Below are 16,825 nucleotides of genomic sequence, written 5' to 3'. Positions count from 1 at the left end.
GCTACGAGGACCAGCTCTCCGGCACGAGCGGCCCCATTCACCAGGGAGAAGACCGGACTGCGCAAGCGCGTCTAATCGGGCGATTAGACGCTGAAATTAGACGGCACCATGGAGACGAGGACGCTAGCAACGGAGCAGGTAAGTGGAATAACTTCTGTATGGCTCATAATTAATGCACGATGTATATTACAAAGTGCATTAATATGGCCATACAGAAGTGTATAACCCCACTTGCTTTCGCGGGACAACCCCTTTAAGGAGTTAAATATGTATTTCCACCTCTTTCATCTTCCTCCAGCACCCAGAGTCCCAGGGACTGGCATATATGCAGAGCAGCCTGATGAGTCTGTCCATCGTAGGGCATAACAAACTGCGTGTCTGATGGTCCTGCCCTGACTTCAGCTTCTTGCTCTGCTTGTGGACAGTGTAGGGACATTGCCCACATCGCTCAGAGGTAGGGAGGCCGGTTCACAGAAGGTGGCAGGCATAATCCAGGTAGTCTACTGGACTGGTAAATGTTGTCTTGCATCTGGGGTGGGACTCTTACAAACTTCATTTAAGGGGGTATGTAGGGCTCATATGCACTCATAGCTACAAGTTAGGAGAGGGTTGTTCATGACTAATAGTATAGTCTACATGGTTTAGAAGGGTTAAAGGAGTTTTGTCACTTTATACTATTAATGACCTAAGGATAGATTATCAATGGCAGATCCACTGCTCACGATCTCCTCTGATTAACTGATTGTGCGGACCTCTGTCAGTGCCACAGGGCCAGACGTCCACAACAGTGGGACTGGCGGAAGTGTAATAGGTGGCTTCACCCCCATTGAAGTTAATAAGAATGAATCCATCTGTTACACTTCTGACCCTGACCACCGTTGGGACATCTGGCCCAGTGGCACTGACAGTGGTCCGCACAATCAGTTAATCAGCGAGGAACCTGAGCAGTAGATCTATAAGTGTACAGTAATAGACGGCTTTCAATTGATTTCAATGGGAAGGAAGTTGGCTGTTACACTTCCAGCGCTGAACATTAATGTGAACATCTGGCCCTGCTGCACTGACAGCCGATTGGCAGGGATCTCGAGCGGCGAGTCCCCACCGATCTGCTGTTGATGACCTATCCTGAGAATAGGTAATCAATTGTATAAAGTGACAAAGCCCTTTAAAGTTGTACAACCTGAACCTTTTATCTGCCGCTCTGGACCCTCTTGTTGGTCCCGTGCAGTCACCGATCTGCTGTGTTTACATGCATCACTTCTGCAGTAAACACAACAACGGACTGTTACCTACAATCCCAGCATGCATAGCGCTTGTTTCCTGCTGGCCAGTGCTGTAGCTCCGCCCACAGCTCATAAGTCCTGCAACTTACTAGCACCAACCTCCTTCTTACTGAGAAAGCCAGAGAAAGCTTCTGAAGCAGACAGACGGGAGCTGCACATGAGCAATACAGCGCAGTGCTTCCATTCCTGTCCACCCATCATGCACTGCTCACAGGATGTTGGAGGCTATGGAAAGGGAAGGAAGTAGCAAATGCGGACAAGATCTCAAAGGGTCACGTGACGTAGCAAACGAAGAATGTAGCTAGACCCAGTAGAGTGAACCTATTCCAAAAGGACATCATATGATGATGTACATAACATTTTAAAATAATAGTCTATGCTCGGAGTACCCCTTTAAACTGGCAACAGATTCCCTTTAAGGTGGCCATACACATTAAATAAATGTCTGCCAAACCTGCTGACTTTTGCCTGAACAGGTCGCCTATCTAATGTTCATGGTGGTGTCGCCTTTATTTTGGGGAAGAGAAGAGCTAAAGACTGTTGAAATTCAAAATCCTTGCTGTCATTTTGTTCTCACGGGAGATAAGTCATTCCAAAGGTGTTTGCAGCCTCTTTAGAACACATGCAGGCCCAACTGAGCTGAGCGTCCATGTGGATGGGAGCCGCGAAGAATAACTGTTAGCCAAAAGAGTGTTCAGCCAACGGCTATTACAAGAGTATGGCCAGCCTTATTTCATACCTCGTTTTGTGGTCCGTCCCTTTTACACTAACTGTTTATAGGGTACTCCCCTCTTATGTGACTGGGGGTCTTGAGATCATGGAGGACACAGGTCTTCGGGTCTCTATAGACCATAATAATAGAGAAACATGGTGGCATCTCAGAATAGTTTCTTATTTCTTGCTGCCGCCCCTTTAAATATTCACGCTACATTATATGCCTCTACGTGCTAAGAGTTTTCCCTGAAACCCAGGGGAGGCCGTTTTGTCACAGTAAAGAGCTACGGGTCAACCTGCGTTTCCATGACAACCAGATCTCTTCCATAACCTGAACCCAAGGCAAATATCACAAATCGTCTAGTCTGCGACTTCATAAAGTGATGAGAGTGTTTCTGTATTCACAGCTCGCCACGTCCCGCTGGGCACTGGGTAAAATAGTAAATAAAGTGAATATTGGGAGCAACAGATGCTGCAGCCCGATGAGAAGAGACCACAATGCAGGACAGATTGTATCCAACACTTGTATCGCCTTGTCTGCTTGGCAACAAAGTCTTCTTTTTATGGGAATTGGCAGCTATTTGAAGTCAGAACACTTTTCTGCGATGGCCGTTTTACACGTCGGCTTTAATAACCAGTGCCGGTAGCCTCGTGTAACTGCATCGTGCATCACATCTACTTATCCTCATGGTCTAGCCTCATTTCTTTTTCAATAGATGAAAATGGTAACAGCATGTTAATGACTCTGGGACCGACAGGAGATCATCACATGGTTGAGGTTATCAATATATCATTGACAGTGTGTGCCAAGACTTGCAGTTCTTCATTTTCACATTTGGAAAAGTTTCGTGTACTTTAACCCTTTAGTGACGGAGCCTGTTTGCGCCAAATTTTGAAAATCTGACATGCTTCACTTTAACTTTAACTCCGTAAAGGTTTTGCATATGCTAGTAATTCTGACATTGGTTTTTTTGCCACATATTATACTTCATTTTGAGGATAAACATAGACTGATTAGAATTTGTGTATATTTATTAAAAGCGCCAAAATTGGGAACATTTTGAAATTTTTAAAATATTTTCACATTTTCAACTGCAATATGTCAAATATGTGCAAACATACTCTACACATTTGATAGGATATATATTTCCATCTGTTTACTTTATTCTGGAAGCACATTTGAAAAACTTTAGGTTTTTTTTAACCTGCAAATTTAACATTTATCATTACCATTTTGAGGAACACTTTGTTTTGCTACACCAAGCCAAGATTGCAAAGGGTCATAGGTGTCAGAATGATAGATACCCACACAAATGACCCCATTTTAAAAAAAAAAATACACCCGTTAGTGTATTCACTGAGGGGGGGGGGGGCATGAGTATTTTGACCCCACAGTTTTTTCTCAGGAGTTAATGCAATTTATAGGGAAAAAATTCATATTTTTGAAAATGTGTCATTTTAAAGACATGTTTTTTTTTCTATAGTGCACGTGAAAATGAGGATTTGCAACCCAAAATGGATAGCCCTGTTTGTCCTGTGTTCAGAGACATACCCATTGTGGCCCTAATCTTCTGTCCGTATGCACAATGGCGCCCAAACTGAAAGGAGCAGCCAGTGGCTTCAAAACAGACATTTTGCATGAAGGTGTTTTAGGCCCCATTGCTCACTTGTAGAGCTCTTGAGTAGCCAAAACGATGGAGAACCCCCACAAATGACCCCATTTTGAAAACTAGACCCCTTAACGAATTAATCTAGGGTTGTGATGTGCATTTTGACCTTGCATTTTGTGAATGAATCTAAGCAAAGCAGAAGGAAAAAAATGTCTCCGATAAGAAATTTCATTTCCCCTCACTGATCAAATCAGTGAGGGGAGATAAAAACTTTAAAGGGGTTTTCCGGGGACAATAGGAAAATACTATTCATACCATTGAAATCAATGCGAGCCGTGCTTGGAAGTACAAGTGCCGGCCACTACACAGAGGTCGGAGCAAAGACGTCTGCTCCAACACCTGTGTAATTGCGGCACTGTCAGTGGGCGCACAATCAGCTGATTGGTCGGGTTCCCAAGAGATGGAACCCCAGCTGATCAACTATTGATGATCTATCCTGAGGATAGGTCATCAATAGTATTTTCCCCGAAAAACCCCTTTAACGTTTGAAACTTTTAAACAACTTTTATGTGAATGCCATTTTCCATTGGATAACGGAATCACGTGACTGGGAACAGCTCTCAGCTACCTTTGTTAGCCGGGAGCAAGAAGATTTTAAATTTACCATGCCCTCCCCGGATTCTCCTCATGCGTTCACTACTTTGCCGGCGGGCACATGCCAAGAAGCCCCGGAAGCTCCATGCAGGAAAATTACGTCCGGGGACACCGCCTGAGGCCTTAGATAATAAGTTTCATCTCCCCTCACGAATCCGATCCATGAGGGGAGATGAAACTTAAACTTTTGTAAACCTTTTTTTACTTTTACATGCTCACCGCGGCCCCTGTAAAATCTCCAGGCTCTTGGCTGCCTTTGGTAGTCGGCAACAAGGATATTTTAAACTTCCCAGGTCATTTCCGGCTTCTGCACATGCGTCCGCAATGTTGATGGTGGCGTGCATGTGCAAAAGCCGGGTGAAGTTCCTTGCAGGACCAGATCCTTGAGGAACATCACGAAAGGGCAAAGGGGAGTAATTTCATCTCCTCTGATGGATTGGATCCATGACTGTGCATGAAACTCTAACTTTTTAAACTTTCACACCATCGCCATCATTATCCATTGGATAATGGCAATCATGTGACTGGGGAACGCACACCGAGGCCCCCAGTGACGGCTCCAGGCTCTTGGCTACCTCAAGTAGTGTTTTTATGGCCCTGTAGAATAAAGCCCAGACACACAGCATGTGAAAACACATATCGGTGGTCACTAAGTGGTTAATGTCTTGAAACTATCAGTGGAAGAAGCCGACAAATCAACTTATACACAACTCTGGCCTGCAGCCAGGTAGCATTTACTATACCTGCTGGTGGTCTCCTTTCTACTGATATAAAGTTTAATATCCATAGTCATATATTATTGTAGACAGCAGCGGTATATATTAGCACTGAGTCAAAGCCTTGTAAAAGTTTTGCGGCGATCTTCGCAAAGAATCTGCTAACTTTTTTCATAAAAGGATTAATTGCTTAATTCTGGAACAAACGTTTTAAATATCCCACCGCTGCCAACAATTTGTCACGGATGGGAGAGGGGGGACCAGGAACAATCCCGCCTCTATCACCGATTTGTCACAGATCGACTGTTCCGAGCGCCTCTTGGCTATGACCACATGTCACGCCCGAGCCTCGATCAATCACTCTAGGGAGATTGTGAGTATTGAGTCCCCAGACTAGAGGTGGATTTGTAACCAGCTTTCACAGGGTCCTGCCACATGCAGACCAAAAGCACAATTCAGCCACTGATCTGGCCTAACGCACTCCAGCGCTCTACAATGCTGCGCACATACACACGCTACCACCAGCTGTTCAGGGAAGCTGGGACGAAGACTATGAATTAGGAACACAATCTGCGGTTTATGGTTCGTTTTAAACCAGACAAGACTTAACTAATAAATTGCAGATTTATTGTAAAAAAAACTAGCAGATACATATATATATGCGAAGGATATACAAAAAGGTTGTTTCACAGGAGAATAAGGGTATACAGCTATACACAACAAGACGGTATTTTCAAATAAGACATGGTGAAAAATAAATGAAAGATACCAGATTTGGGATTCTGATTCATGTGGAGCCACTGAAGCAATGGGAAAGTCCTTACACTATGCGTATCTCTGAAGGTCTGACAACAGAGGTCTGAGGAGCCCTGAATTATAAAGGATTCCTCAGAACAAGATTTTAGAGACTCGATTGAGGAGAGAATGTACATATGAGGTTATTTTTGGTCTCTGAAGAGCTTACCTCAAGCGAAACGCGTTGGTATGGACTAGATAGGACCATCTCTTATATTGCTTCTAAAATCTTGGGCAATACCAGAGACCAGTTGAGTTACTTTACTCCGACTTGTTTTTTATCTAAGGACAGTGTCCCATAACTTACCTCTGGATACTGACATCAGAACAATTGGGTATACACTTCTCTTGACACTTGGTTTAAGTGACATTCTAATAGTAGTTGATTGAGGACAATCGCCGTAAATAGCTGGAGTTATGTCTCCCATCTAGAATGATATAATGATCACTCACCCGTAGAGTGATTGGCAAATGGGGTTGTACAAGGATTCTGTAATAGGTCCTTTCTGCTCCTTGTAAAATATATCCACTTTTCTGGGTGGTTGTTCTTTTAGTAAAGGTTTGGCTCCAATCCTGTACATATTTTTCGCTGAGGTGTTTATTTCTTTGTACCCTCTATTTTTGTTTTAAAACAGAACAATAATACAAGTTACATTTTAGATAGTCTAGTCAGTGAAAAATGGTTACAATTAGAGATGAGCGAACGTACTCGCTAAGGCAAACTACTTGAGTGAGTAGTGCCTTATGCGAGTACCTGCCCGCTCGCTCGTCTCTAAAGATTCAGGTGCCGGCGGGGGAGAAGAGCGGTGAGTTGCGGGAGTGAGGAGGGAGGAGCCGGGGGAAAAGAGTAAAAGAGAAATCCCCCCCCCCCTTCGTTCCTCCCCGCTATCCCCCGCCGCTCCCCGCCCCCTGCCAAATCTTTAGAGACGAGAGGGCAGGTACTCGCATAAGGCAATACTCGCTCAAGTAATTTGCCTTAGCAAGTGCGCTCGCTCATCTCTAGTTACAATACTTTAGACTATTTCTGCTCCAGTGACTTAGTGTGTGACAGCACGGAAGCGAGGATGTGCGGGGACGAATGCCGGCATAGTTTGCCCGACATTCGTCCTGTGTAAATGGGGCTTTAAGCCTCTCTGGCAGGGGGTCAAATAACATCTTCCTGTCACTGGCTAATTTTATTGCCATCATGATTAAAAGACTTTCTGAGGCCCAATTCATATGAGAGGCCACACAGATGTGAGGGAGGAAGGGGAGATTAAAACATTTATCTTTCATAGTATCCTGAGTGGCAAGCTGCTATGGATAGTTGGGGGACCCTATATCAAAAACTGTATATCACAGTATTATAATACTTATATTCTTGTACATAGAGGGCAGTATTATAGTAGTTCTATTCTTGTACATAGGGGGCAGTATTATAGTAGTTCTATTCTTGTACATAGGAGCAGTATTATAGTAGTTCTATTCTTGTACATAGGGGGCAGTATTATAGTAGTTATATTCTTGTACATAGGGGGCAGTATTATAGTAGTTATATTCTTGTACATAGGGGGCAGTATTATAGTAGTTATATTCTTGTACATAGGGGGCAGCATTATAGTAGTTATATTCTTGTACATAGGAGGAAGTATTATAGTAGTTATATTCTTGTACATAGGAGGCAGTATTATAGTAGTTATATTCTTGTACATAGTGGGCAGTATTATAGTAGTTATATTCTTGTACATAGGGGGCAGTATTATAGTAGTTCTATTCTTGTACATAGGAGCAGTATTATAGTAGTTATATTCTTGTACATAGGGGGCAGTATTATACTAGTTATATTCTTGTACATAGGGGGCAGTATTATAGTAGTTATATTCTTGTACATAGGGGGCAGTATTATAGTAGTTATATTCTTGTACATAGGGGGCAGCATTATAGTAGTTATATTCTTGTACATAGGAGGCAGTATTATAGTAGTTATATTCTTGTACATAGGGGGCAGTATTATAGTAGTTATATTCTTGTACATAGTGGGCAGTATTATAGTAGTTATATTCTTGTACATAGGGGGCAGTATTATAGTAGTTATATTCTTGTACATAGGGGCAGTATTATAGTAGTTATATTCTTGTACATAGGGGGCAAGTATTATAGTAGTTATATTCTTGTACATAGGGGGCAGTATTATAGTAGTTATATTCTTGTACATAGGGGGCAGCATTATAGTAGTTATATTCTTGTACATAGGAGGCAGTATTATAGTAGTTATATACTTGTACATGGGGCAGTATTATAGTAGTTATATTCTTGTAGATAGTGGGCAGTATTATAGTAGTTATATTCATGTACATAGGGGGCAGTATTATAGTAGTTATATTCTTGTACATAGGGGGCAGTATTATAGTAGTTATATTCTTGTACATAGGGGCAGTATTATAGTAGTTATATTCTTGTACATAGGGGGCAGTATTATAGTAGTTATATTCTTGTACATAGGGGGCAGTATTATAGTAGTTATATTCTTGTACATAGGGGGCAGCATTATAGTAGTTATATTCTTGTACATAGGAGGCAGTATTATAGTAGTTATATTCTTGTACATAGGGGGCAGTATTATAGTAGTTATATTCTTGTACATAGTGGGCAGTATTATAGTAGTTATATTCTTGTACATAGGGGCAGTATTATAGTAGTTATATTCTTGTACATAGGGGCAGTATTATAGTAGTTATATTCTTGTACATAGGGGGCAGTATTATAGTAGTTATATTCTTGTACATAGGGGGTAGTATTATAGTAGTTATATTCTTGTACATAGGGGGCAGCATTATAGTAGTTATATTCTTGTACATAGGAGGCAGTATTATAGTAGTTATATACTTGTACATAGGGGCAGTATTATAGTAGTTATATTCTTGTACATAGTGGGCAGTATTATAGTAGTTATATTCTTGTACATAGGGGGCAGTATTATAGTAGTTATATTCTTGTACATAGGGGGAAGTATTATAGTAGTTATATTCTTGTACATAGGGGGCAGTATTATAGTAGTTATATTCTTGTACATAGTGGGCAGTATTATAATAGTTATATTCTTGTACATAGCGGGCAGTATTATAGTAGTTATATTCTTGTACATAGGGAGCAGTATTATAGTAGTTATATTCTTGTACATAGGAGGCAGTATTATAGTAGTTATATTCTTGTACATAGGAGGCAGTATTATAGTAGTTATATTCTTGTACATAGGTGGTAGTATTAGTGTAGTTATATTCTTGTACATAGAGAGCAGTATTATAGTAGTTATATTCTTGTACATAGAGGGCAGTATTATACCAGTTATATTCTTGTACACAGGGAGCAGTATTATAGTAGTTAAATTCTTGAACATAGGAAGCAGTATTATAGTAGTTATATTCTTGTACATAGGGGGCAGTATTATAGTAGTTATATTCTTGTACATAGGGGGCAGTATTATAGTAGTTATATTCTTGTACATAGGAGGCAGTATTATAGTAGTTATATTCTTGTACATAGGAGGCAGTATTATAGTAGTTATATTCTTGTACATAGGAGCAGTATTATAGTAGTTATATTCTTGTACATAGGAGGCAGTATTGTAGTAGTTATATTATTGTACATAGGAGGCAGTATTATAGTAGTTATATTCTTGTACATAGGGGGCAGTATTATAGTATTTATATTCTTGTACAAAGGGGGCAGTATTATAGTAGTTATATTCTTGTACATAGTGGCAGTATTATAGTAGTTATATTCTTGTACATAGGAGCAGTATTATAGGAGTTATATTCGTGTACATAGGAGACAGTATTATAGTAGTTATATTCTTGTACATAGGGAGCAGTATTATAGTAGTTATATTCTTGTACATAGGAGCAGTATTATAATAGTTCTATTCTTGTACATAGGGAGCAGTATTATAGTAGTTCTATTCTTGTACATAGGGGCAGTATTATAGTAGTTATATTCTTGTATATAGGGGGCAGTATTATAATAGCTATATTCTTGTACATTAGGAGCAGTATTATAGTAGTTATATTCTTGTACATAGGGGGCAGTATTATAGTAGTTATATTCTTGTACATAGGAGGCAGTATTATAGTAGTTATATTCTTGTATATAGGGGGCAGTATTATAGTAGTTATATTCTGGTACATAGGGAGCAGTATTATAGCAGTTATATTCTTGCACATAGGAGGCAGTATTATAGTAGTTATATTCTTGTACATAGGAGGCAGTATTATAGTAGTTCTATTCTTGTACATAGGGGCAGTATTATAGTAGTTCTATTCTTGTACATAGGGGGCAGTATTATAGTAGTTATATTCTTGTACATAGGGGGAAAATTATAGTAGTTATATTCTTGTACATAGGAGCAGTATTATAGCAGTTATGTTCTTGTACATAGGAGGCAGTATTATAGCAGTTCTATTCTGGTACATAGGGGCAGTATTATAGTAGTTCTATTATTGTACACAGGGACAGTATTATAGTAGTTCTATTCTTGTACATAGGGGGCAGTATTATAGTAGTTATATTCTTGTACATAGAGGGCAGTATTATAGTAGTTTTATTCTTGTACATAGGAGCAGTATTATAGTAGTTATATTCTTGTACATAGAGGGCAGCATTACAGTAGTTATATTCTTGTACATAGAGGGCAGTATTATAGTAGTTATATTCTTGTACATAGAGGGCAGTATTATAGTAGTTATATTCTTGTACATAGGAGCAGTATTATAGTAGTTATATTCTTGTACATAGGGGGCAGTATTATAGTAGTTATATTCTTGTACATAGAGGGCAGTATTATAGTAGTTATATTCTTGTACATAGGAGCAGTATTATAGTAGTTATATTCTTGTACATAGGGGGCAGTATTTTAGTAGTTATATTATTGTACATAGGGGGCAGTATTATAGTAGTTATATTCTTGTACATAGGGGGCAGTATTATAGTAGTTATATTCTTGTACATAGGGAGCAGTATTATAGCAGTTATATTCTTGCACATAGGAGGCAGTCTTATAGTAGTTATATTCTTGTACATAGGAGGCAGTATTATAGTAGTTCTATTTTTGTACATAGGGGCAGTATTATAGTATTTCTATTCTTGTACATAGGAGGCAGTATTATAGTAGTTATATTCTTGTACATAAGAGCAGTATTATAGTAGTTATATTCTTGTACATAGGGGGCAGTATTATAGTATTTGTATTCTTGTACACAGGGACAGTATTATAGTAGTTCTATTCTTGTACATAGAAAAGTATTATAAGAGTTATATTCTTGTACATAGGGGCAGTATTGTAGTAGTTATATTCTTGTACATAGGAGCAGTATTATAGCAGTTCTATTTATGAACATAGGAGGCAGTATTATAGTAGTTGTATTATTGTACACAGGGACAGTATTATAGTAGTTCTATTCTTGTACATAGAAAAGTATTATAGTAGTTATATTCTTGTACATAGGGGCAGTATTATAGTAGTTATATTATTGTCCATAAGGGGCAGTATTATAGTAGTTATATTATTGTCCATAGGGGGCAGTATTATAGTAGTTATATTATTGTCCATAGGGGGCAGTATTATAGTAGTTATTTTCTTTTACATAGAAGCAGTATTATATCAGTTATATTCTTGTACATAAGAGGCAGTATTATAGTAGTTCTTTTCTTGTACATAGGGGCAGTATTATAGTAGTTCTATTCTTGTACATAGGAGGCAGTATTTTAGTAGATATATTCTTGTACATAGGGGCAGTATTATAGTAGTTATACTCTTGAACATAAGAGCAGTATTATTGTAGTTATATTCTTGTACGTAGGAGGCAGTATTATAGTAGTTTTTTTCTTGTACATAGGGGGCAGTATTATAGTAGTTATATTCTTGTATATAGGAGGCAGTATTATAGTAGTTATATTCTTGTACATAAGAGCAGTATCTTAGTAGTTATATTCTTGCACATAGGAGGCAGTATTATAGTAGTACTAGTCTTGTACATAGGGGGCAGTATTATAGTAGTTCTATTCTTCTACATAGGGAGCAGTATTATTGTAGTTATATTATTGTACATAGTGGGCAGTATTATAGTAGTTATCTTCTTTTACATAGGGGCAGTATTATAGCAGTTATATTCTTGTACACAGGGGGCAGTATTATAGTAGTTATTTTCTTGTGCATAGAAGCAGTATTATATCATTTATATTCTTGTACATAGGAGGCAGTATTATAGTAGTTCTTTTCTTGTACATAGGGGCAGTATTATAGTAGTTATATTCTTGTACATAGGAGGCAGTATTATAGTAGTTATATTCTTGTACATAGGGGGAAGTATTATAGTAGTTATATTCTTGTACATAGGAGGCAGTATTGTAGTAGTTATATTATTGTACATAGGAGGAAGTATTATAGTAGTTATATTCTTGTACATAGGGGGCAGTATTATAGTATTTATATTCTTGTACAAAGGGGGCAGTATTATAGTAGTTATATTCTTGTACATAGTGGCAGTATTATAGTAGTTATATTCTTGTACATAGGAGCAGTATTATAGGAGTTATATTCGTGTACATAGGAGACAGTATTATAGTAGTTATATTCTTGTACATAGGGAGCAGTATTATAGTAGTTATGTTCTTGTACATAAGAGCAGTATTATAATAGTTCTATTCTTGTACATAGGGAGCAGTATTATAGTAGTTCTATTCTTGTACATAGGGGCAGTATTATAGTAGTTATATTCTTGTATATAGGGGGCAGTATTATAATAGCTATATTCTTGTACATTAGGAGCAGTATTATAGTAGTTATATTCTTGTACATAGGGGGCAGTATTATAGTAGTTATATTCTTGTACATAGGAGGCAGTATTATAGTAGTTATATTCTTGTACATAGGGGGCAGTATTATAGTAGTTATATTCTTGTACATAGGGAGCAGTATTATAGCAGTTTTATTCTTGCACATAGGAGGCAGTATTATAGTAGTTCTATTCTTGTACATAGGGACAGTATTATAGTAGTTCTATTCTTGTACATAGGAACAGTATTATAGTAGTTATATTCTTGTACATAGGGGGAAAATTATAGTAGTTATATTCTTGTACATAGGAGCAGTATTATAGCAGTTATGTTCTTGTACATAGGAGGCAGTATTATAGCAGTTCTATTCTGGTACATAGAGGCAGTATTATAGAAGTTCTATTATTGTACACAGGGACAGTATTATAGTAGTTCTATTCTTGTACATAGGGGGCAGTATTATAGTAGTTATATTCTTGTACATAGGAGCAGTATTATAGTAGTTATATTCTTGTACATAGGGGGCAGCATTATTGTAGTTATATTCTTGTACATAGAGGGCAGTATTATAGTAGTTATATTCTTGTACATAGAGGGCAGTATTATAGTAGTTATATTCTTGTACATAGGGGGCAGTATTATAGTAGTTATATTCTTGTACATCGGGGGCAGTATTATAGTAGTTATATTCTTGTACATCCGGGGCAGTATTATAGTAGTTATATTCTTGTACATAGGGGGCAGTATTATAGTAGTTACATTCTTGTACATAGGGGCAGTATTATAGTAGTTATATTCTTGTGTATAGGGGGCAGTATTATAATAGTTACATTCTTGTACAGAGGGGGCTGTATTACAGTAGTTATTTTCTTGTACATAGGAGGCAGTATTATAGTAGTTATATTCTTGTACATAGGAGGCAGTATTATAGTAGTTATATTCTTGTACATAGGGGGCAGTATTATAGTAGTTACATTCTTGTACATAGGGGGCAGTATTATAGTAGTTATATTCTTGTGTATAGGGGGCAGTATTATAATAGTTACATTCTTGTACAGAGGGGGCTGTATTACAGTAGTTATTTTCTTGTACATAGGAGGCAGTATTATAGTAGTTATATTCTTGTACATAGGGGGCAGTATTATAGTAGTTATATTCTTGTACATAGGAGGCAGTATTATAGTAGTTATATTCTTGTACAGAGGGGGCAGTATTATAGTAGTTATATTCTTGTACATAGGAGGCAGTATTATAGTAGTTATATTCTTGTACATAGGAGGCAGTATTATAGTAGTTATATTCTTGTACATAGGGGGCAGTATTATAGTAGTTACATTCTTGTACATAGGGGGCAGTATTATAGTAGTTATATTCTTGTGTATAGGGGGCAGTATTATAATAGTTACATTCTTGTACAGAGGGGGCTGTATTACAGTAGTTATTTTCTTGTACATAGGAGGCAGTATTATAGTAGTTATATTCTTGTACATAGGGGGCAGTATTATAGTAGTTATATTCTTGTACATAGGAGGCAGTATTATAGTAGTTATATTCTTGTACAGAGGGGGCAGTATTATAGTAGTTATATTCTTGTACATAGGAGGCAGTATTATAGTAGTTATATTCTTGTACATAGGAGGCAGTATTATAGTAGTTATATTCTTCTACATAGGGGGCAGTATTATAGTAGTTATATTCTTGTACATAGGAGCAGTATAATAGTAGTTATATTCTTGTACATAGGGGGCAGTATTATAGTAGTTATATTCTTGCACATAGTGGGCAGTATTATAGTAGTTATATTCTTGTATATAGGGGCCAGTATTATAGTAGTTGTATTCTTGTACATAGAAGGCAGTATTATAGTAGTTATATTCTTGTACATAGGAGGCAGTACTATAGTAGTTATATTCCTGTACATAGGGGGCAGTATTATAGTAGTTATATTCTTGTACATAGGGAGCAGTATTATAGTAGTTATATTCTTGTACATAGGGGAGCAGTATTATAGTAGTTATATTCTTGTACATAAGGGGCAGTATTATAGTAGTTATATTCTTGTACATAGGGGGCAGTATTATAGTAGTTATATTCTTGTATATAGGGGGCAGTATTATAGTAGTTCTATTCTTGTACATAGGAGGCAGTATTATAGTAGTTCTATTCTTGTACATAGGGGGCAGTATTATAGTAGTTATATTCTTGTACATAGGGGGCAGTATTATAGTAGTTATATTCTTGTATATAGGGGGCAGTATTATAGTGGTTATATTCTTGTACATAGGAGGCAGTATTATAGTAGTTATATTCTTGTACATAGGGAGGCAGTATTATAGTATTTATATTCTCAGTATTATAGTAGTTATATTCTTGTAGTGGCTCCAAAATATGACGTGATTATGTAAGCAACATGTAGAATATGGACTATTAAAATTCCACTTGCGGTGTGTTACTCACACCCTTTTTATGGTCGGGATCTCTAAAACTAATATATTACCTATAATCTATTCTGAAGCATGATGGAAATGCCAATCTTTATTTACAGGCTGCCAGAGATAGATCGGAAAAGTCCGCCAAAGCATCTGCGCCGAATCAGCATGAAATTGAAGCAATGAGTACGTTTTTTAGTTTTAGAATGTTTGTAACTTTTTTTTTCCATCAGTCGGCCCCTTTAAAGCTTTATTGATGCTGAATACCCGTTGTGAATGGAGTTTTACTCTTTTGGGTTTTGCTGTCTGACATCTTTTCATTTTTTTCCATACGGCCCGTTCCATGAATTTACATATGGGGGTGTTGGATGAATTTTTTTTTTCACATTTAGACTTTGTGATTTGATTACACAAAGAATCACCATAGTGGATGATAGAAGCGGTGAGGACTGCGCAATTTCTGTGACCGCGGTCCCTCAACGGTAATAAAACAATTCATCTCTCCAGCACTTTGTGCAATCAATCTTTGTTTTTCACCTACGCTCCTGAATCACGGCTCCGTTCTCCAATAACCAGATGACATTCCTTCTGTGTAAATTGCAGGCAGGATGCCCTGATCACTATGCGAAGGCGCCAGATAACCCTCCGCTCGCAGCGCGCTTCCCTTATTGTCATTACGTAAATAGCAAACTCCTCTCTAGATTATTTTCTGCAGTTCATTTTTTTCTGCATCTGTGATCCGTTGCTGGCAGCGCCCGAAAGCTGTGACTCTAGCTGCAGCGCACCAGCCCCTGTATGAATGTTTAACCACGTTTGGTGCCCCCAAGACTCATTGTGAACTGAGCAGATGGAGCTGTCAGCTCAGCTTATACCTAACCTTCCAGAAAGCAGCCAAGCGCACTTCACAGCAGAATTGAGGCTTCTTGTGGCAGCTGGTGGCAGCGTCATGCGGCAGTCACGTGGGACAGATAAGACTAATTGGCATTAATACATGCAGAAAAACATGGAATCGAATAATAATGAAAAAGCAAAAAAAGAAAGGAAACAGTCGTTTGTGATTCCGATTCGCTTTTTATTTAAAGTGCAGATTCAGGCCCTGGCAGAGTGGAGCTATTTAATGTGTCATTAAACAAAATGGTTCGAAACTCCCCCTACCTCTACTAGAGGGGATACCTGCTGCGCCGCCGCGCTCATCCAGAACGCATCATCGCAAATGGATGGAACAGAGAACACCATTTATTACAAAGCAGCGTGAGATGAAGACATTAAACAGACCCAATTTGTGCCCACGTTACAAGCATCCACGCTGCATATGGTTCGGACTTCAGAGTGCTGACGCCAATTTAGGCCATTTTAACCCTGTTTTGACCTTCAGGATGCAGCATTTTTTTTCTACGCTTTTTTACATCCTCGCCTTTCAAGATCCACACCTGTTCTTAATGTTTTTGCCGTACAGCAGCTTGTTTTTTGCAGAATGAGTTGGGGGGAAAGGGGGGGGGGGGGTACAGAGATTATTTCAAAAAACCTTTATTTGTTTTTGGAGGGGGAGAATGGGAGGAAACACCAATATTGCCTGTATTTCTGCTCATCAAGTGGTATAAGTGACAGGTTAGCATCGGTCTGCAAGGCAGTTTTATTATTTAGAGTAATTACATTGTTTCTGTTTCTTCTTTTTTTTTTTTAGTATTTTTGCATAATGTTTTTTTATATTTCTCTCTCTGGTGGGCTCGCTCGCTCTTCTGCAGGATGACTTTAGGACCTCTTTGACTTTCTGATCCCTTTTTATTCATTTTTTTGGGAGGTGGGATAAACAA

This window comes from Eleutherodactylus coqui, chromosome 10 (assembly GCF_035609145.1).
Source record: "Eleutherodactylus coqui strain aEleCoq1 chromosome 10, aEleCoq1.hap1, whole genome shotgun sequence".
NCBI lineage: Eukaryota > Metazoa > Chordata > Amphibia > Anura > Eleutherodactylidae > Eleutherodactylus > Eleutherodactylus coqui.
This window is presented reverse-complemented; position numbering follows the sequence as displayed.